At 43.4% G+C, this 20,578-nt stretch overlaps 1 protein-coding gene across 1 annotated transcript in view; it reads left to right on the top strand.

Moving 5' to 3' along the window:
- Window positions 1–11,062: 11,062 nt before the first annotated feature.
- The window catches only part of PLPPR1 (phospholipid phosphatase related 1), a 126,810-nt gene continuing 117,294 nt past the window's right edge, over window positions 11,063–20,578 (top strand). The window contains exon 1 of the mRNA XM_083884591.1: window positions 11,063–11,093. The gene's annotated coding sequence lies outside the window, so the exon portion shown is untranslated. The remainder of the gene's footprint in view (window positions 11,094–20,578) is intronic.

Here is a 20,578-nt window from a genome sequence, read left to right as displayed (position 1 = left end):
TATCTGTGCATCTACAGGATTATAGGCCCTCTAGGCCAAGCTGTGCATCTGCCCCTTCAGAAGCACAACACTGGTTGATCCTAGAATGCATTGTGCCTACTTGTGAAATATAAATGTGTAGCACCATGATACTTGTAGAACTGAATGTGATCATTTTGAGAATGGAAAAAGGAATCATGTATATAACAATTATATAAACTAAACACTTTCCCTAAACATTCTAAATTCTTCCAGGTGTTCTAAATCTTATGAAGTTAATTCAATGGATGAGTATACCTCACAAAAATCCAACTCTGTGCTACTTGATGTCACTTGTCTTGTATTAAATGTAGCAGGGCAAAAGGTGGGGATGAAAACTGTGTGGGTTCTTCTCCTCCCTTCCTTCTCCATCTTGTACCCAACACTCATCAGCAAGAAGTGACAGAGACAGTACATAATCACTATATATTTCACACAGGAAGCATTTTTTTCAACTGAAGAACCAAACTTCAGTGTAGACAAATTCTTTTTGTTTTCTTCTCTCCTTCCAAACATTGTAAATGACCATGACCATCTTAAATCAATGAGATGACTGTGGATAGCACAGGTCTGTTTACACTTTGGAAGCACTCCTGGAAATCTCAAAGGTGTATCCGCCTCTTTAAATGCTCAGCTTGGCCAGTGGCAGTGGGACCAAATGCATCACAAAAAGCCTAGAGAGGCCTTCTATTTGAAGCTGCTTCTAGAGGAGAAAAGTCTTTTCTGCTTCAAGTCAAACCTTGCGCTTCTTATGAAATACATCTTTTCTTTTTCTGTTGGTTGATAGTTAAACTGATCTGTCAAGACTTTATAGTTTACCTTCTTCTTCATACTTAGATTGCATTAGTCACCTCTGCAGAGCAACAGGTGGTTGTTGGCTGCCATCCCAAGTGCTCTGTAGGTGTGATGGCAGCTCTTGCTCTGCCAACATTTTGACTTGGCAGGTGATGGTTTGCCACCTCTGTATAAATGAAGGTATAAATACTCCTGGTTTGTTGTTGGTTTTTAAAAGATTTCATTCATGGAAAGACATGGACCTGCTGGAACAGGTACAGAGGAGGAGACCACAAAGATGCTCAAAGGGCTGGAGCACCTCTCCTATGAAGACACACTGAGACAGTTAGGATTGTTCATTCTGGAGAAGAAAAGATTCCCGGGAGACCCTAGAGCACTTTCTGGTACCTAAGGGAGTTACAATAGAGCTGGAGAGAGAGTTAAAGGTATGTAAATGTAGGATGAGGATTAATGGATTTAAACTGATGTCCTAGTTTGAAAGACAGGTGTCTGCTAAGGAAGGGAGGAGCCTCCCTAGAAGATGTAAACCCCTTCCCTCCAAATTATTATAATTTTGAAATCAAGGGGATCTCAGGCAAAGATATGGAAACAGGAATAACAGTTCTTTAGTAGGAAAATTAAAATAAAAATGCAGTAGTACCAAAAAAAAAAAAAAAAAAAGGCAGAGTCAGACTACAACCTGACACCTTGTTGGTCACGGTGTTTGGTAGCAGTACAATTAAATCATGGCTGCAGTCCTCCTGGAGTGACAGATGTGGTTCTGTTGAAGCAATGATCCTGTAGAAGGGTGTAGTTTTCCTCTGAAGGTCTAGTGGTGATGTAGATGGGTCTTGGTCCTCTCTTGGGAATCCAGTGGAAAACTGGCTGCTCTGGAGTTCTAAATCTCAGCTTTTTATCCAGGCAGGAATGCTTGGCTCCTCCCCTTGGGTGGAGCATCTCACAATGGGATTATGTAATTTTATCAGTCATGCAGTGAGCCTCCTGCTCATTCTTGCCACTGGCCTGCACCTATCCCCATCTGTGTGCTGCAGCTCATCCACAAGCCGCTGCTCCCACTGCCTGCTTGGGAGTAGTGACCCTCCTTGGTACTGGTGCCAGGGTGGTGGAGCCATCCTTTGGACTTTGGCACAGCGTCAGCCATATATTGCTCTGCTCATCCAGGGAATCCCCATGGCCTGGCCCTAAATCTGAGCAAGACTGGCTGTAGAGTCAGAGAGGTTGTGCAGCTGGCTTGCACCAATACAGGGCAAGATTGGGAACACAACCTTCCCAAATCAGAGCTGCTCCCTTCCCAAATCAGAGCTGCAGATAGCAATGCAACGAGCAGTAAATCTGCAGTGGTCTGTAGGAACTCCTCTTCAGGCTCCCTCCTTCCATTGTAATATCTCTTAAAAGTATATATATATAAAAAGAAAAGTCAATGCTGGTTGAGCCATCACTCAGATAATTCCTTGAAGTAGGAGGGAAGCACTGAGGCTGACTTTCCTGCTGTCCTGTCATCAGCACTCACTGACAGAATCAGGTTATTGTCAAACAGTACGTTCCAAAGAAGTTATTGTCCCAGCTACATTTCTAGTTATTAAATCCCCAGACTTCGCAAGCAACCTTTCTGGAGCTCCATTCCTCAAGCCTAATGGAAAATCTGCTTTGCCAGAAGAGTGTCGCCCTGATTCTTCAGCCTTCTGATCTTGTTTACATATTTTCTAGTGGAGATTCTCACACATATAACATAAAAAAGTAGATTGTTTTCTCATCCCTCTCTGTGATGGACTGCTGGCTTGACCACTGGAGTCAGAGGGGTGTTCCTTGCATCTCCCAATCCTTCACCAAATTCCAAATCCTATTTAAAATCCCCTTCTCTTCTTCACTTCAACCTGACAGTCAGTGTGGTTCTTTCATGTTGTGAACAGCAACAGAAGAGCGAGCAGGTTAATATCAAAACCTGTAAAATGAAGCAGCTACCCTGAATGCTCTTGTGAGTTTAATGCCATATTTTCCCACCGAACTACATGACCTCTTTGATGTAAGATTACTCAACTGCCAGATTAGTTCAGGTCCCAGATTCCTGACCCACCATTATGACTTTTGCAGCTAATTCTCAGCTACTGCATGAGGATGCTGTTGGACTTTAAAAAATGACAAATGACAGTGCAATTAAACTCAAAAATATCATGCCTTCTTAATAATCTACTTTCTAGACAGCTGTCCTACAAACTTCAAATTATTTTTAAACTTCAGGCACTGTAGCTAGGCTGAACACAGAGAAATAGAGAAATTTATCTTGGCATTTGTTCTGATGCAAACCTCACTGCTTAGAGGCACCACAGTAGCCTTTGAGCTCTGTAGTGGAGTCATGAGTAAGCAGATGAGCACAGAGGGGGAAGTTTCTGTGCAAGAAAAAAGTAAAGTGGGCAGGGGATGATCAAGTTCTCAGTTGATACAAAGACAAATCATTTTCAGTTAGTGGGAAGATTTCCTTGCCAAAGGGCTTTTAAAATTACTCCTACACCAAAGAAAAATAAAAGTTTTAGACACTGGCTGATATACCTGACAACTGTTTCTGCCCTAATGTTGGCAAGTGAGGTTTTCCAAAGCTTCTCCTAGTCCTTCAAAGTTTTGTACAAACTGGACAAGGACTTTTTGTAGCAAATGACTACTGTGAATGACTTGGACTTGTAGCCATGAGATGACAGGCACTGGAACTGGATTGGGATGCAAATATATGAATGATGAGATAGCACAAGTGTCCATCTTTTGGCCCTTCCCTAGAGCAGTACCTGAGAGCAGCAAGGACTGGGACTTTGGGACTGGGAGTTTGGTTAGGCAACAGTGCTGAACCCCCACAGCCACCAGACCTTGAAGGGGCATCCACATGGTGTTACAAGAATGCTCCATTTGGTTCCTCTGGATACAGGGGTGGACTGTTCTTATCCTGAGGCCACAACCAGGCACCATTCAAATGGTGACAGTGCAGCTGTGGGATTTTTCACTCTCTTGCTCCAGCTGCCATGCCCAAGGACAGTGCAGACTGCCAGCTAATCTGGCACTTAGACAGCCCCACTTAGATCATCGGCAGACCTTATTATCCCTTTTCACATCTCAACCTTTCATTTCATCATGCCTGTACCTTCTTATCTCCACCTCAGTTTCCTCACAAATCAACAACTTCAAATTACTTTTTCCTACCAGACACCAAATTTGGTATTTCTGATTCTGTTACCTGTCTGATGTGATATACCTGATAGAGTTTCATGGGTTTGGCAGCAATACAAGGCTGTCTTTCCCTGAAGGTCTTTAGTGCTCCCCTCAGTTATCTGTGGAGTTTGGCCATGTCTCACACAACAACCTCTCAGCTGCCTATGAGATCTGTCCATCCATCCTCTGTGGCACCTCTCAATATCTCATACTGCTATTTCTTGTGGAATCATACAATAATTTGGGTTCGAAGGGACCTTTAAAGCCCAACTAGTCTGACCACACTGCAATAAGCAAGGGCATTCTCAGCTAGATCAGGTTGCTCAGGGCCACATCCAACCTGTTATTGAACGTTTCCAGGGATGGGGCATCTACATGTCCAACAGTTCCCTCACACCATGTCCAAAATTTTTCTACATCCTGATTAGCTCAGCCTCTGGCCAGATCCAGCCAGTGCTCCTATCATTTGCCTGCATGTCTAGCAGTAATTTTTAGTGTAGATCTTATAGTATGGGTCTAAATAGCTCAGTAAGGATGCTTGACTGCTCATCCTTAGAAATCTGACTAAAATGCACTTAGAAGTTTGTGTTTTCCCTTTCGTATGAAAAGGTCCAGGAATACACTGATGGATTACATGATCAGAAAGATTTACCTAACTCATGAATGCTGCTGGACTTCAGCTTAAGGTGCAATTGCAACATGAACAAATAGAATCAAGTGAGACACCATCAAAGTACAAATTGCACAGGCCACAAGATTCATGTCCTTTGCTTTAAAATTTCACAAATGCATCAAAATTAGTTGGCTGCCTTTTGGTGCAGGGTCTTCTCACCCTCTGATCAACCTCCAAAAACTGAATATGCTTTTTAAAACAACATTCAAAAGCAAGAAAAGTGATGGAACAGGAATGACTAGCTCTGAGTACTAAACAGAATCCCACTGAGTATGAATGTTACCTGAAGAGAGTGTGCAGTTCAACATGTTGGTACAAGAATTAAGAAAATTAATGCAAATTGAAAACACATGAAAATTTACCGGGGAAAATCTTGCGTAGCTTGGCTAGAAGCTAAAATCTACTTCAGCAAAATAAGGGAGGCAATCTAAACTCCTGTAAATTGATAGGAAAATATATAAATACCAGGGTTACAAATTTAGCTAAATTGGTACACCTTTGTGTAGGACAGCCCTTCTTCCTACATGTGCAACACAGCCAAATCTGAAACTGCCAGTAATTTTTACTTTTGTTTCTATTCTTTTAAATGCTATGTGGCAAAGCAGAGTTTATTCTTAAGATATCTAAGCAGTAAAAAATTTTGGTTCAAATAATGTTCAAAATAATAGAGGGTGTGTACCGATTTGTTCTCTTTAGGCCAAGAGATAAAGAGCAATAGAGAAAACTGGGCTGCAATGCACATCTTGCTGTCAGATATTGCAGACTCTTTGTCTGGAGTTCTGGGTTTATGCACACACCAGAAAAAAATACAGGGCATCTCCATTTAGGTGCAGATTCTGGTGTGTTCATCTCTTCCTGTGCAATGATTACGAATTTGCTCTTATCCACATGGAGATGGCATCTTCTTTCTTATTGGCAGGAAGATGCCAGAAATTTTAAGAAAACTTAAAAAAATGCTAAAAGTACCCTAAGATTTGAGTAACATAAACTCCTCAAATGTGCTAAGGGAACAGCTTTCTAAGTTACTGCTGAAGCACTCTACCTGCCTACACCCACTCAGCTTGAGCTTGCCTGCCAGTACACATCACTATGCAAATATAATTTGCTATCAGAAAGCTCCAAGATTGTTTTCCCAAACCTAGGTGTATCATACTCTATCAGCAGCCTTGTTTGGGTGTCTATATGTAAACATACAGAGGTAGTTTGGGTTTTATTTTGTTAGAAAGCATCAATCTGATGTTGAAAAGCAGAAAGCTGGTTCCTCTCTCCTTAAAGAGTGAATAATTTGGATTATTCTCTGCATTGTAAGGTGCGTTACTCATTGTATTCACACCTTTCTTTGTTCCCATTCCCTTCTAATCTTCTCCTTGGTGAAGAGTTTTTCTGTGTCATTGGCACCTATGGGATTTTCATACCTGTAGCAGCAGTGTGACATGTTAGAAATCAGTCTATTCCCTCTCTGTGGGCTTTTACTTGTATATTATGCCTGAATCCTTTGATGTCCGATAAGAAACTGGTCTTTGCATTTAGCCTACTGAGTGTTTAATGAGAAACAGCAGCTCCCATCACATGTCCCTGTGGCCAAAAGAGTGTATTTGAAGGAAGGTTTGGGTACGGTGTTGTTTATGAAGCTGGTCTTCCCTGAAGCTGGAGTACTGTTATCTCACATTGGCATAACAGATGGTGCATTTTCCTGTGACTAATTAGCTATGCAGTACTTCGTCTGCAAAGAGTGAGAGGAAATCCTTGATGCTTCTCTGCTACTATCTCTTCTCCCCAAGTCTGAGCAGTATTCCACCTCAGACTCTAGCAGTTGGGAAACTATTGTTCTGGCAGAGTCCAGCAGAAAGGGTTCCTGGCCTATTCCAGGACTTTGGCAGTTTGACAGGTCACTCATAGTTACTCATGAGAGGCTTGCTTGGGCTGCTGTTCGACTCAGGTAGACTTGGACTCGCAGTCTGGCTGCTGTGAAGACAGGCTTACAGAATCTCAGAATGGATTGAGGGCCACCTCATTCCAACCCCCTTGCACAGGGACACCCTCCACTTCATCTGTTTGCTCAGTGCTGTGCCCAGCCTGACCTTGAATGTTTCCAAGGATGGAACATTCACCACTTCTTATGGTACCTCTGCAGCCTGGCCAGTGCCTGATTTGGAGTTCACATCAGGTCAGGATGCTGCTTCCTTTGTAGCCCCTTGGGAATTTTCCAGATGTGATGGTAGCCCACTGAGGGCCCCTCAGGTATTAGAGAAACTGATTTTTCTGTCTGTGATATAAGTTAAACACATAAATCTGGATTTTAAGAGACTTTAGTACTACAGTTCAGGAACATGGTCTAGTAAGACATGTTCCTGCCCATGGTAGTGTGGTTGAAACAAGATGGTTTAAGTCTCTTACAATGCAAACCGTCATTCTTTGATTCTACAACACAGCAATGTGCTCTGCTATTGAGATTACAATGACTTACACAATTAAGTGTATTGCATTTCCTTAATCAGGAACATCTGTCACCAAAACACTGGTATGGTTAAGTCTCTGACTAGCAATTAGGAGTGTGTGTGTAATGTCATTTCAAGACAACAGGAGAAAATAAAGGATAGTGAAAACCAGCCTTGCCAGCATGAAATTCACTGCCAGCTCTGTAGCAGTCAGCCCTTGCTCTCCAAAGCAACACCTGACCTGCCACCATGGACACACACTTAGCTTTAGGTTCTTTGCAGACTTGTATCCTAATTTTGCTCAGGCAGGGCTAGAATTGGTAACCTGTCATTGCTGCCTGACAAGCATGTGGCAAAGATAATTAAATGCAGTGTTCTTAGACAGAATGTATTCAGCTAAAAAAACCCTCAAAATCCCCAAGTTAGTCCTAAAACTGTATTTTATTATGTTGGTCGAAAACTTTTCACCTCTATGGCTTGTACACAAATCCTACAGCTGCAGTTCGGTCTGTGCATATGTATGCTGTCATTTTCTTGCTCTATGCATCAAGAAGTGTGGGCTTGAATTAGGTGTGGCTGTTCTGGACAGTGAAATACTTAGAAGTTAATCTGGATTCAAAAAGCTATGCAACAAAGTCTATACTTCTGCAACTGAAAAGACCATCAGGGCAAATTCATGGACAGATAGTAACAGTGAGGTCTTACGTTGAATTCTTATGCACACTTATGAACTCTGATGTCACTTCATCTGAAAGTTTGCATGTATTCACACTGCTGTGGAAAAAAGTCAGATGGGGACACAGAGACACTCTTGTCAATTAGAGAGATAAAGTAAAAAGCGCGATTCTTTCTGCTTTTTGAGGAAATTGTCTCACAACATTAGCAGCAAGCAAATGCAGGCTATATATAGCAAACATGTTGTCACTACAAGCGTCTTACTACAATACTTGATGGTGACACAGATTGTCCTGGATTCCTGGATTGAATCTACCCAAACACTCAGGCATCCAGCAAGTTCTGCAGCTGGCTTCAGTGGAATGACTCTAACAGAAGTCAGAATGTGAAATGTCTTACTGGAACTTCTAATGGAAAAGATAACCAGCTACTACCAGAAGTTTTTTTTAAAAAGGTAAAAACCAGCCCTGTGAGTCCATGTGGCAAGTACATGTCTGTGATGAATGTTGCTGCATTTAATCTTCCACAAAGATTTACAGGCTGCTGAATCGTTGCAACCAGTCTTCAAACTCCAACAAGGATAAAGGAGCTGACAGATACCTATGCCTCCTGCTGAATTATCATTGATTGAAAACCAAGATTTGTCGCTTTTAGCAGCAAAATACAAATCTTTCTCCTACAGTACACATCCCTGCCTCTTTTCTACCTACTGCAGAGAGCTGCACATTGTCCACGGGATTTCACTACAAACATGGGTGTGCATTCTCCCAGCAAGTTGGTCAACACACTTTGGGTACCAGCTATACTCTGATTCAAAACATAAATGAAGAGTGATTTCTAAGAAGGAGATAAATATCTATTTAAACTTCTAGGCTGGCATGCTTTTTCTGGGAAACTAATGCATACTGCAATCTGATGAACTGGGTGTCTCTAAAAGTCCCACTCCAGGTGCATGGTGCTAAAAGAAAATACTTTGATTGTTCTGGAGGCAATGCATATTGGTGAGAGCCTGCATTAGTTTGTTTGCTGTGGGGTAGGGTCATATCCTCTGAGACAGAGGATGCAGTTCCCCATATTTACTATTTAACAAGTGTTTCTGATAAAAGATTATTTGTGTTTACACTTTTCAGTTTGTTTTCTCTTTTGTTTGCTTGTTTCATTCTCAAATGTTCCTCTTATTAATACATCTTCTGGAACTGCCTGGCCTACTTTAGGCTAAAAATAGCCCTTGTTGCTACTGCTGTAGCTGCATGAAAGCCAAACAACCACACTAGGAAAGAAAACCTCATGCCCAGCTGAGCTTCCCTGAAATGACAAGTGGGTCAGAAATCCATATGACCAAAAAGCAGGAGGAAAACAAATCATGCTTTCCTGCTTTGCTTCTACTATGCTTGGTGATGGCGTAAAATGGGGAAAAAGCAGAAAGGTATGTGAGTGCTTTCCTTTCCCTCTGCTTCCTCTACATCTACCAAGTACATTAGATGGCTCTTTTGGAGAGCAACAATGGAAGAAACAATGAAACTAGAAGGATGGAAAGCTTGAAAAAATGCATTTATTTATACCTTAAGTTTTCACACTGTTATTCCTGAAATTAATATAATTAGATTGATCTCTTGGGTAAATATCAGTCTTTGGGTATGACCAGACCAAACATACTGATGCTGTTGCACTGCTTAAATGAACAGATACCTCTCATTCTTCAGTGGGCTGTGCCTGTGCTCCTGGTGTCTTACAAAGGAAAAGGGCTTTGGATAAGCAAACGTTTTCCTCTGCATTGCAGCAGACAAAACACTTCTCAAACCTTCAGTGAATAACTCTGCACCACTCATCTGGCTGCACTCTTCGGTCCATATGGCCCACGGTCCATTCTGGTCAGACACAGCTGGGCTTAGGGATGCTCTCTGGCAAGTCACTGCACTGCCATGTGGCATAGGGCACCCTGACCATGAAATGGTGGGGTAGTAAATACCTAAAAATGCTTCTGCGAGTTATCTTTGGCAACTGAGGAGATAAATCTGTGCAATGGTGCACAGATGAGAATTATGTTGTCATTATTTACTCTAGCTTGTGGATGCTATTTTTTTCAATTTTACACTTTAAGGCATATTGACAAGAACATGCCACACACACTTGTGGGAAGCCATGACTCAGTGCTCATTTGCAGTAGAGTAACTCCTGGGTCACTTTTTTCTTTGCCCTGCCAACTAGGAATTTAGCTTGAATGTAGCTGGGGTGGTTCCATTCTCAGTTATGGAAACACCTCTGTGAGTTGGAGGCAAATCTAAGCCCAAGACAGAGAAAGCAGAAACTCTCCTTGTGTTCTGTGTGCCTGAGGCAGTTCGTTGAGGACAAGGCTGTGTTGGACACCATGAGTTCAGTGTCCTGGCAGCTCCCATGTGGACAGGGCCATGGACAGCTTTAGGGTTCAGGACAAGAAGACCATACAGCAGCGTTGCAGTCCTGCCCAGTGCCCTGCAAGAGGAATGGGGAACGGGGGCACACCTTCCAGCCACTACCATTGCCTGATCCCACCCTGTCACCCCTCTGCTCCAAGCTGCAGGGCTCCTCTAGCCTCTACCCCCAGGATTTTGGAGCACCAAGCCCACTGCGGGTCAGCAGACCGCATCCCCCTGTCCTGATGCAGCCCTGCTCTCGGTGTGCCGGGGAAGCATGCCCCTGTCCTGATGCATCCCCCTGTCCTGATGCATCCCCCTGTCCTGATGCATCCCCCTGTCCCCGATGCATCCCCCTGTCCCCGATGCTGTCGGTGTGCCTGGGAAGCCCCTGGGGCACGGCGCTCCCCGCGGCAGGACCGGAGCAGGAGCTACGGGCAGAGATGCTCGGCTGCCCCAGCGTCCGCCGGCCACCGCCGAGTGCAGGTAGCGATGTCCCCGGACCCTGCCCCAGCCCACAGGGAGGGGACAGCCCCGGGGAAGGGGCCGACCCGGGCAATCGCAGCGGCTCCGGGCATCCCGCTCCCCTCCCCTCCGCCCGCCCCCCCGGCCGGCCCCTGTCCCCTCCCTCCGCCCCGCGCCGGGCGGGGGCTGGAGCCGGGTCCGCTGCCCGGGAAAGCGGAGGAGGAGCGGCTGCAGGAAGGGAGCCGAGCCTGTTCTCCTTCGGGCATCGCTGCGGGGACCGGCGGAAGGCGCGGGCTTGGAGGAGGAGGCAGCGGGCGGCGCAGGGCGGGGGGCTCGCAGCCGGCGCTCTCCCCGCCGTGGCGGAGGGCGGACCACGATGCCCGGCCGGCCAGCGCTGCCTGCCCGCCCTCCCGGACACCGCCGCCCGTAGGGGGCCGTGGGGTGAGCCGGCCGGGGGGCTCAGGGGGGCCCGGCGGGGGCTGCAGGGCGCGGCGATGCGGGATGCGGCGGGTCCGTGTCGGGGATGGCGGGAGCGGCGCGGGGGCATCGCCGCTTTTCCCGCGGCTAATGATGGGTGGCCCCTCTCCCGTCCTTTCCCTGGGGATTCCTCCCGGGAGCACCCCCGAGAACAGCTCCCGGGAAGGCGTTCTGCCGGCGGGGCCGTGCGGGTGGGCTGCGGGTCGGGAGGAGCTGCGGCGGCGGCAGCAGCAGGGCGTGATGGACGCGCCGCATGCGGGGATACAGGGCTCGGAGCAGAGATGCTGAAATGTCCCTGTGCGCCATGCCCCTGCCAGCTTTGGATACCCTGAGATACCCCCGACACTCGGTCTTTTTGCTCTGTGCAAAACCTCCTTTACTCCGGGAAGGGAGAGGGATGCAGGCGGTTTTGTCGGCTGTCGGTAGCTGGCAGGTAGAGGGAGATGAGGTCTCCGAGCTCTGAGGTTGTACGGTAGTTCTCTGGCTCCTTGCGGGTGAGTACTCGAAAGAGAAATGTGTCATAGTAACAGCGCTCCTCCTGCATGCGGTGTGGTCTCTCCTGGGGCGTGAAAGCACCTGGGACAGAGCAGGAGCCCAGCACCCATCCCTGTGCAAATGAGGTGGGGAATGGTGAGAGAAAACAGGGATCACCTCTTTGTGTGCAGGTTTCTGCCTGTTCCCACTGGGGCACAAGACGGGTTTTTTTAAAAAACCCTTTCGTTCTTGTACAATGGGTGTTTTGTGCTTGCTTTGGGGATGAGGGTTTCCGTGGAGTTACTGCAGAGGGGGTTACCTCTGGGGCTGCTTAGTGTGATTCCCATCAGCCTCTGAATCTCAGGATCCCGTTTAATCCGAGGACATTGCTGTGGACCTCCCTCTTTTTTAAGTCACCTCTGCTGCTCTCAGGTCTGATTTTTGGGTTGACTGTTTCTAAAAATAAAGACTGGTGAGACCTTAGGGGAAGTCTTGTATGCATTTGTCCACAGAAAACTGAATATACTGTACAGGAAGAGAATTTGCTTTCAAGGCTTGACGCAGGGGGGAAAAGGACAAAATTTACATCCACTGAGGAACTGTCAAGCAGTGGGAGCTATGACAACAGCTCCTTACTACCTTCCCATATTTATTTGCATTCCTTCCTTTCCTCCAACTTTTACTGCTGGCTCTCACGTGGCATATTTCAGTGTTGGCTTTTGCCCACTCTGGGTGGAAAACCAGTGACACTGGAAAAGATAACTAAACCATCAAATTATCAGCAAGGATGATATTGAGTGGCATTTCCCCTTTGATATGGTGGATGTGAACTTGTTTCAGCCTATATAGAATTACTACAAAAACCTGGTCAAAACTGTGCTGGTTGTTGATGCTTATTAACCTGTTTCAACATACAATAAAGAATTTTTTTTCTGGTTGATGAAACATGAGAGGAGAGAAGGAACTAATGAAGAACCATATCCTAGTCATGTAGTCACATCTGCTCAGTTACAGAACCCTTTGCTTGGTCTGTAATTGGAGACATTTTGTCTGGGTTGAGAGAATTCAGTAGCAGAAGAAGGAGAATTTTGAATTTTCAGTTGATTTTTTATTTAGTACTGTATCTCAATTTTCTTTGACGGATTTGGTCGTCATGGAAAACTTTGATTTTTTTTGTCTTTGCTCACTCTTTCCTGCCTCTTTGTTCCCTGCCTCTTTGTCCAATGGTAAGAGTCTACCTACCATTGTAGTTTGTTGTTTCTGGGGTTTTTTTTTTTAATTGGCAGACATATCTATAATTATTACTTCCATCAGATTAGCCTACTTTCTTGTGCTCTAGTTTTTCTTCTTAATACTTTCTGCAGCCACAAATATCTTGCAGTTGTGTGGATAATACAACAGAATGGAGGACATGCTTTTCCAGTTGTGTTCACGAGGAGCTATTGTGAATATCACTTTGAAATTTTATTGTGGAATTGTCACTTATTGTGGCGCTAAGACCCTCAAGATATGCAAAGTTCTCTAATGGAAAACAGCTACCTATCATCAGTGCTTAAAATAAACATTTCTTTAATTGACTAATGCTGTCCTGTGTGTACTGGATGAAGTTAGGGTGAAAGAAACTTCTTCAGTTGCTGACTCTTCAAGAGTAAGATCTGCCTTTGAGATTATTTTTTCCCATCTTTTTTTCTTCAAAATAAATGTAGAACAAAGATAAATTCTGTCGTGTTGATGCCAGAAGACTTATGTGCCTGTATTTTCGCTCTGTCCTGGTTTGTGCCCAGCAAGTCTGTGATACGTGGTCAATCCTCCACTTAGTAGCTTTTGCACAAGGGTGGTGAAATCAGCTGTGCCCCCTTGTTCTGAGTGACTGAAAACAGAATGCTTATTTCTTAGGAAATGAGGGAGGACATCCCAGGTTATGACTTCTTTTGAAATCTTTGGTGTGTTTTAGACCATTTCTTCCCAGGTGAGATGCTGATGTGAGTTAAACTAGTTCAGTTTTGTTGTGTGTTTGGCAGCTCTAAGTCCTCCAGAACCAGCTTCATAATGTCTGTGGCACTGCCTGGGTGTAAGTGATGCCCTGTGCTTTGAATTTTCCAGCTCTAGAGGAATTCCATGCTCTTCAGATAGTCCAGTTTGATGTTACTTTGAATTCTTAGCCCTGTACCATTCACACATTCACAGGGCACTTTTTAAAATGTTTTGTTTTGTTTTGTTTTTAATCTGATCACTGAAAAGACTGGGTACCAACATCAATTTGCAAACCCAGTTGTTTTCTGAGGAACACCTAAACACCTTGGAGTTTTTAATAGATAGATGTTTGGATGGTGCATAAACACAAAAATAATGCCACCATGTTTATTGCCATTGGTGTGCAAAGTTGGTGCTGCGGCTTGATCACATGTCCTCTCCTACCTATTTAGGTATTTTTTTGTTAGGTTTGCGTATCTAGAGTGAAACTTGCTCTTCAGTGGTGCTTTTCAGAAATGCTTGCTTGACAGCAGCTGAGAGACCCATTGTCAGGGGCACTGTTGTTCATGATGCACGTGCTGATTTTGGAAATCTCACACTTTTGCAAAGACTGTGCTACCAGCAACGTCTATTGGATGGACAGGGGTCTGAAAAGGAGAGGCTACAGAATCTGACTAATACTATCTACTCTGAATAATCATTTTCTGGATTGTTACGTATAGGGTCAGCATCCACCTGTTTTCTCCCTTTTTGGAAAACTGCTATATTGGCAGCCTTTACCTGTCAAAACAGAGCTTAATAGCTTGGCCTGTGTTGTAAACAATCAGATGTCTTTATAAAAGCATGTAATGAGTGTTCCCAGAGTTGTGGATGCCTCGTACCTAGAAGTTCAAGGCCACTGAGCAGTCTGGTCTAGTGGAAGGTGACCCTTCTCCTGGCAGAGGGTTTGCAGGTATGGTGTTTAAAGGTCCCTTTCAACACTATGATTCTGTGAATCACATGTAACAGTGATGGAGGAAATTCCACACAGTCATAGGAAATGGAGGGTAGCATCATTCATATAGTTGACTTGTTGCACTGCTTTTTCCCTAATAAACAGGTGGATCAATGTCTGTCCAACCTCCTGAAGTACAAGACAACTTTCCTTACACAAATGGGTTTTCTATTTTTTTTTTTTTTTTTTTTTTTTTTTTTTTTTTTTTTTTTTCTTTTTTTTTTTCAAAAGAATTGAGCTTCCTTAGTGCACGGTACTGGATCCAATAACAGCATTTGGAATATGTTGTGGAGCTGCCATACTTTCTGGTTATAGTGAAAGTTGTATGGGAGTGATCAAAGACAGACATAATGAGTCAGAAAGGGGTTGCCACAGGTAGAGGAATGGGGACAAAATTGGCTTATATGTATAAGACAGAGTTTTGATCTATTTTCCTGAAGGATTTGTGCTGTGTTATTCTCGTGTCTTAACCAGAACAAGAATTAGCTTCAAGACAGATCCATGTACAGAAACATGCTGATCACTGATTTAGCATCTCCTCTAGGGATCTAAGGACCAGCATAAACTGTAAAGTCATGCCACTCATTGCGAAATAACAGAATTGTGCCTTCTAGATAGAGGTTTGAAGTTAGCTATGGGGCTTGGCTTTTGAAGTAAGTTTCTGCTTTTCTTGTTTTGAGTGTGTCAGTGTTGCTCATGACCATGAGTGCCACACTGCCTACTCCTTTAAGCCATTTGTTTAAATAGCCTTGACAGTACACACCTTCTTTGACTTTGTTTTCTCTTTGCTGTGCTCTAGCAAGTGGAAGGCTGATCCTTTGCTCTGAAAAGTTATCTAGTGGAGGAGCAACATTTGTCATTAATGGCTCTTGCCATTGAAACAAAGAGGTTTTACAGAAATCACAGCAAAAGCCTGTGAGACACCAACTGTCTTAATACCTCTATGTCCACTGTTACAGTCTCAGAAAGTGGAACTGATTTTGAAATTGAACTCTGCGCAATTGCAAAATCATGCTTCATTCCTGTCTGAAGACAGATGATGAATAAGTCTCTAGAAACATGTCTGAATCTCTTGCCGGTTGGCCCTGGCAAGAACCTCACGTGAGTGGACCTGAGTGCCTCTTAGAGGTTGTCAAAGCTAACAGGTTTCTATGGGAGCTGAGCACTGGACCCTCTTAGAAGAGCTGCTTTGTTGAGTAACTCAAACAGGAGCATGAGATTGCAGTGTGAAATTTCCAGATGTTTATTTTGCTGCTTTTTGCTGCTTAACTGAGGCTCCAGTTAATTCAGAATCCTGCTTCACCATCCATCAGTTTAAATCTATCAAAAGGAGAGGAAGAGAAAAAAAAATCCAACTTGAATGGAAATGCACACACTGCAAGAGGCAGTTGTATCACATTTGTATTCTGCTCTGTGCTTCTGTCACCCACGCTTGTAAAATACTCAGTGACAACAAAATGAAGTACATTTTATTTCCACACATACAATAATTTATTGTGTTTGATGAGTAATTGCTGGTAGCTCTTCTATGGTAACTTGTTTTTCTGCTTGTTCCAGACTTTGTTCCATTCCTTGTGCATGGAGGGGGACATCTAGTAACACATGAACTTAAGTGAAACTATGCTATTTGTTCTTAATTAACTGAGATATTTTGCAAGAAATGTGAAAAATATAACTTTGTATAATGCAGCTGGGATTTTTGGAGCGTCCCATAAGAACAATTTATGGGAGAAAGGCAGAGTATTGGAAAAATGAAGATTAGTTGTTAAAGGATGCCTTTTCTTCTTTAGAACACCTAAATCATTCTCATTTGTGCTCAAAGCTTGCTTGTAATACCAATAAAACACTCTCATTAACCTGTCAGAATAACACTGTTGTGATGGCAATTCTGTATTTGGATAAATGAAGCCAGAAGAACAATTTTGAGTTTACACAGTTTACACAGTCTTGTGAAGGAATCCTGCTTCTCACAGAGCAAACCTGCTGTACCAGCTCATGGTCTCCTGTGCTAAAGCTCTCGTACCTTGTGATATGCCATGGTCAGCAAGCAGGATGAGAGCAGGACAGCCCACAGAATACAGGGCTGTGGGGTAACAACCCTGTAAATTGCCCCCAAATGCCATTTGTGGCAAAGTGTCCCCAAATGTCTTTTGTTTCTTTGTAAGGACCGTGCCCACAGATTACTCTGAGCACAACCATGCTTTTGATGGAACCACCTGAGGAGGTGTCTCGACATTGACCGTGCTGGGAATGCTGTTGATCAGCAGGGAAAACACACATGTGCTGACCAGGGGTGTGTGCACATCACTTTGGTATGACTTAGGGAGATGTCAAGTGGCTCAAACTAGATTGCAGAACCACTGGTTGTAATCCATCAGGGTAAAAAATGGAACAGATTTTACAGAACTGGGTGTGAAAAATTATTTGTCACTAGATCATTGTAGCAACTGGAGTATTCAGGGATTTGAATTGCTGGTAGAATGGGCTCAACCTTTAAAAATACATGGTGACAGTGGATATGTTTCTTAAAAGCAGGACCAGGTCAGGCAGAAGAAACCAGTCTCCAGCATTATACTTTGAACACTGGGCTGAGTGAAGGGATTTTCAGTTCGCCACAGTGCAAATGTAAGCCACAAACTGATGAAGGTTTCACATCCTTGCATCACTCACACAAATTTTTCTCAGTTATCTTGAGAATACAGTGAGTGTTATTTCAAAAGATGTGAGAAGATATAACACAATTTTCTGGTCATGAGAGCCATCACAAGCAGGTAGTGTCTTTTAGCAAATCAATTACCAGAAAAATAAAGTGCTGTTCAAGAAATACCCAGCTTTCTGAGGCTTTCACTGAGACCCTATTATTAGCAGGCTGCACAGGCTATGTACTCTGAATGCAGACATAGAATCATAAAGCCACTGAGGCTGTAAAAGACCTGTAAGATCATCCATTCCAGCCACTAAGTGGTTTCCTGGCCTTATGGTTATGGGTCAGTTTTCTGTGCTGATGAGCATCAGACAGAGGGCAGCCCTTTGGCACAGCCTGTGGTTTTGGGGAAACTAGAAGTGAGTCTTGGGTTGTGGCCACCACATTACTACTGCAAGGCTGCCAAAAGCACAAGAGACAAATCACTGTACATAACCAGGCACCGCTACAGCAGTATGGAGAGAAGCTGTTGTTAATGTGGGGTTGTCACACAGAGTGCATTCTGCTGCTGCCCTCCTGCATGCCCCAGTGCATGCAGCCACTGACCCAAATGCCTGAGGAGCAGCTCAGAAACATTCAGGTACCCGAGGTTAGATAAGGACAGCTTATGTAACTGGCAGCTGTGAAAGGAAAGGAAATGAGGGGTTCAGTGATGTTCAGCTTGAACTTTGTAGAGAAAGTGCAAAACAGCAGTGCTGGGGTGGTTAAAGGTCATGTTAATCTGCCCTGCTGCCTGTCCCAGAGGAGGTGTAATCCCCATGAAAGAGGAGGCACCTGGACAACCCCACGGGCTGTCAGCAGGCTCAGCTCTTGGGGCTGGGGGAGCTAGCTGTGCATCACTTGCAGTGGCTCACAGATTATGCAAGGCAGTTGCAAAATATTACTAATTCACAGGTGTTCAGGGAGAAAAGCTGTGCCTGTGCTGCAAGAGGTGATCTTTAAAGAGAAGCTGTTCGAGGACTTGTATGATTTGCATGAGAGAGGAGGAAATTTTGACTAGAAATGGTTGGTCTATGGCTTCGTTTCTCTAATTCAAGCAGTTTCCATACCAAAATAAAATTCTTCAACATACAGATTTCTGCCAGAAATTGCTCAGATTTGAAAAGTTTTGGCCCAAAATATTGAGCAGAAATATTAATTTATTTTTTTTCTGTAGGGCTTTTTTCTTGAGGTCTTCTTTTAGATTTACTTTAAATTGCAAACGTAAAATTGTATACCACTTTGAATATTGGGGATGAGAGTTGTTTTTTTTTTCTTTGTTTATTTCCAGTTCGGAGTGCAAGGGTTTATCTGTTTTCTTTGCTGTGTTAGTGCCATGAATTTGACAGAGAAGATTCTGCTTTTGACTTTGGAATCTAGAGAAGGGATGTGAAGTTGGAAGTAGGAAAACAAAATAAGGATCTAGTGAAGGACTCATATGTCTGCTAATTATGCTTGTGTATATATCTGTGTTCATTATTTGGATTTTTAGAGAGAATTTCATGAGTTTGTGGTTCAGTGATGGAAATAACTAGGAGCTGGGAAGAAAATTATTTTAGGCTGACCAAAGCCATAAGCTGTTTTTCTTGCTAACAGGAGAAAAATAGTGTGTCATTTCAGATATACTGAAATATTTTATTTGCTTTGTATCACCGTTTTATCTCTTTATAGTTTGCAGTTTCTTTGAGTAATTTTATTTACTCAGAGTTCAATTTTGAAACTACCTGCTAGATTTGATGACCAAAATTGTGTTCACCAGCCCCTCTGCTGATCTTTCCTTTGGATTCAGCATCCCCCTTAAGAGAATGGAAAGGGCAGCTAGGGTTCCACACAGCAGCAGCAGTATGAACTGGGCACATTGTATTTATTCAGTATTGCCTGTGGTGCCTCAGGAAGTGACTGCATTTGTCCCTACAAAAAAGGACCACCAGAGGCAGATTTTACTGCCACTCTAACAGCTCTTGAAATAGAAGATTGAGACACTCTGCTTTTTTATACAACCCGTAACAATCTTGTTGCCAAAGCATAGTATCAGACCTCACTTCAGATCACCACAGGAGTAATTAATTAGTTATTTGCATGAAGAAATATTAATGTCGGTCTGAACAAAGAGCAACAGAAAGGGACTCTGACTGGAATGGCAAAAAAAGAGTAAATAGCATCAACCTCATTGTTGTCCTGCTGTTTTTGTTCTCTAAATAAGAATATTTAGGTCAAGGGAATGGTTTAGAAACTTAATGACATTTTTGAATACCAGTTTCTCTGCATCTCCTGGCATGGAAGTCTGTATTTTCCCGTACATAATGACCTGCAATTAATCTGCAGTCATTTATCCAATCAAATGCTCATGTCTTTGGAATCAACACCAGTGGGGTGCTCAAAGGAAAAACAAATCTCTTATGACATCAATTAATCCATTTCAAGAAGGAGCTCGTTCTATAATGTCTTGCAGCCCAGCAGCCCTATAAGCATTCTTTCAGTGTTCAAAAATAATTTAATTATCAGGTAACTGATATTTGAGAATTGCTATTGATAGTTTTGATTAATAGTTGACATAAACTGTATTCCATCTCAGGTAAGACAAAGTTAAATTAGGGATTGATGTTAGTATATTCCTGGTGATCTGGAGAGAGGCCAAAAGTTCTAATACATTGTTCATCAAATGACTGAGATCTGTATTACTCACCCATGTCCAGGATGGCATCAACACCCACATCATCATTTCCCTGACTTACCCTGTTGAACTGTGAGGGGTGTTTGCTTTCAAACAATTCTGTTGCTGGTTGCCACAGTCCTGGCAGCAGCTGAATGTCCACAATGTCTGTGCCCTCCTAGGACAGCACCTCCTGCCTCATCTCAGCTGCCTGGTGCAGCATTGCAAAGAGAGTGACAGCTAAAGGGGAGAATATTCTGCTTTCCTCAGGACAGTGTGGCAATGGTGATATTGATGGTACACATACAGGGACTGAATTTTTCATTGTAGACATCAGCATTAGCAGCAAGGAAATTTCTGACAAAATTTGTATTTTTCCCTCCCTAAGCATTTTTAAAAGTTCATTTCTGATACTAGAAATAGCTACTTGACTAGTGGTTTAGGACAGACTTTTTTTGTTTGTTTTCTTTGAGTCTTCATTTGCTTACCACACATCCTTTTGGCTAACATACAAGTCTTCAATCACTTCTTCTTGGGAAACTAATATCTTCATAACCCTTTCTTAATGCAGCCATCCTTTTATAATGGTAAGGCTTCATTTGTCTTAAGAAGAATTACTCCCTTGGCTTCATTTTTACAGTAGAGGCAATATCTGCTGCTGTCAGTGTGAC

The sequence above is a fragment of the Zosterops lateralis genome (genome assembly GCF_965231275.1).
Source record: "Zosterops lateralis genome assembly, chromosome: Z".
Lineage (NCBI taxonomy): Eukaryota > Metazoa > Chordata > Aves > Passeriformes > Zosteropidae > Zosterops > Zosterops lateralis.
The sequence above is the reverse complement of the archived record's forward strand: the minus strand, read 5'-3'. Positions and strand labels throughout refer to the sequence as shown.